Below are 2,524 nucleotides of genomic sequence, written 5' to 3'. Positions count from 1 at the left end.
TTGCACTGTCATTACAATTCTTGAATTCTGTGAAGCTCAGTATGACTTTGGCATGGTAAAAAAACAACCATCCAGATTCCAATCTCAGATAAATGGTGATTTTTGTTAGTGTAAGTGTCTCACAAATTTATGTTAAAATAAATTTTAAATGTTTATCTGAAAGGCAAGATGACTCAGCATCCTGCATTTTCACTTACTACCTCAGGTAATCCTAGTTCCTGGGGTGAAGGCCCCTGTCCTATGACCAGAGAAACACTGAAGTCTCAGCATGGGCCCAGGCTTCCCCCAGGATTGGACTCTGATTCTGACATACACAGATATTTGACACCAAGTCACAAAGGCCTGGCACTGCAGGAGGAGCAGAACATTTTATCACAGGTATGTTTGTTTTCCTTTTCTTTTTTAAAATAAATCTTTAATCCATCTGGTAAGAGCAAGAGATAAAAATCCCTTTTCTACGTGCAGCCAGTTGCTATCTTGCTCCTATACCTGCTCCATAGCTCTCTAGTCCTAAGCCTAGTCCTGGCCTTGGTGCAGGTGAACATCAGCAGACATCTGCATGGTTAATGGTTAACTCCTTGCTCTTGTTGTCTCTTGGTGACATGGATCCAAGATGGTAACATTTTTAACCACCTTCATCTGTTCCTCAAATCCATAGTAGTATTGGGGAGCAATAAGAGAATCAGTCTGACATAGTCTAATGCTTTTTAATTGTCTAATTCTAGAAGCTGTCTGCAGAACACCTAGAGAGTAAAGAAACTATGAGATAAACTATCAGGCAGGAGGATAACAAAGCTCTGTGGGCAGAACAGAGGAGAAATCACTTTAGATACAACAACAAGAAACAAAAATGGAAAGACAGGGAAGGTATAGTGCATGAGCACCTGTGAAAATCTTAACCCTTCACTCCCTAAGTTATTTCTTTTACTCATGTTCAGCCATTTAATTAGTGAAGCAATCATATTTTTCTCTATCCAGAATTCATTTAGACCTCTCATGAATGTGAAAAATGGTAAATGAACACAGGTGGTCAAAACTCTGTTGTGGGTATTGCGTGCACTGCTTGTATCATGCAGTCACCATAAACTATATAAACTCTGCCTACAGGAAATAACACAGATATAATAAGGGCTGATCTCCATCAGGGGACACAGCTGCCCTTACCACTGTATGGCATATTTCCTTTCATTTTGCTCTATTGTTCTACCCTGGAAAATTTCATCCCAAACAGCACTCTGTGCATTGTCCTCCATTACAAGATCATCCCCTTGTTGAATGCACCTGGTCTCACTTTCCTTCCTGGTATTCCTGTGTCCCTGCTCCCTTAAGCTGCATAGGCAGCAATGTCAGTGAGAAACACAACTTCCTCCTCTGACTTTCCACTGCTGGGGCTTCTAGTGAACACTGAGGCTACTGGGATTGTATTCACAGTCATCTTCACTGGCTTTGTGGTGGCCATAACAGCAAACTTGGTCATGGTATTCCTGATTCAGGTAGACCCTCAACTCCACAGCCCCATTTACTTCCTGCTCAGCCATCTCTCCATCACGGACATGGTTTTCATTTGCACCGTAGTCACAAAGCTCCTGGTGGACATGGTTTCCACAGAGAATACCATCTCCTCTGTGGCCTGTGGCATCCAGATCTTCCTCTACTTGACTATGATAAGTTCAGAGTTCTTCCTGCTTGGGCTTATGCCCTATGACTACTATGTGGCTGTTGGAAACCCTCTTAGTTACCCAGTTCTGGTGAACCACAAGGTTTTCCTTCCTCTGGCTGCTGGGGCCTGGTTTCGGGGCTGTCTGGATGGCTTTCTGCTCACACCCATCACCATGAACATCCCCTACTGTGGGTCCTGCAGCATCAAACACTTCTTCTGTGAGATCTCTGTGATGCTCAAACTGGCCTGCCCAGACATGTCTTTGTACAAGACACTGATGTGCATCTGCTGTGTGCTCATGCTGCTCATCCCCATCTCCATCATCTCCAACTCCCACTCTCTCCCATCTTGTTAATCATCCACTGTATGCACTCCACAGAGGGACCCAAGAAGGCCTTCACCACTTGTTCATCCCAACTGACTGTGGTCAGAATTTTCTATAGGGCTTCTACTTTATGTGTTGCCCTAGTCATTCCACACACCCTAGCAGAACAAGGTGGTATCTGCTTTCTATATCATTGTCACTCCCATGATTAATTCACTCCTCTACAGCCTCCAAAACAAGGACATCATGGGGGCATCTAGGGGGATATTCATACATTGCTCTTCAGCTCAGAAAGTAGGAACACACACCAGCTAAAGATTCAATGACATGAGAATGGGCCTTCCCAAGAGCCTCCTCCTGGAGCTCTGATCCTCTTGAGACCATTTGGGTAGCTATCACAGTGTTCATTTCATTTGGATTCTTGCTCTTAAAGGTGGAAGAATGTTTCACTCATTGCATAGAGACTGTAGGCAAATCAAATTATCAAAAACAATTTAGAACTAAATGGAAGTATTCATCAGCTCTTGGTTCTTGTTTCA

General features: G+C 43.4%; 1 pseudogene; it reads left to right on the top strand.

Annotated features, from left to right (window-relative positions):
• Positions 1–1,343: 1,343 nt before the first annotated feature.
• Positions 1,344–2,300, top strand: LOC101725743 (olfactory receptor 2T11-like; annotated as a pseudogene).
• Positions 2,301–2,524: the final 224 nt, after the last annotated feature.

The sequence above is a fragment of the Heterocephalus glaber genome, unplaced genomic scaffold (assembly GCF_053883595.1).
Source record: "Heterocephalus glaber isolate CG9 unplaced genomic scaffold, H.glaber_assembly_v1.0 deba00001673, whole genome shotgun sequence".
NCBI classification, from domain to species: domain Eukaryota; kingdom Metazoa; phylum Chordata; class Mammalia; order Rodentia; family Bathyergidae; genus Heterocephalus; species Heterocephalus glaber.
Note: the sequence above shows the minus strand (reverse complement) of the source record. Positions and strands in the feature narration are given on the sequence as shown.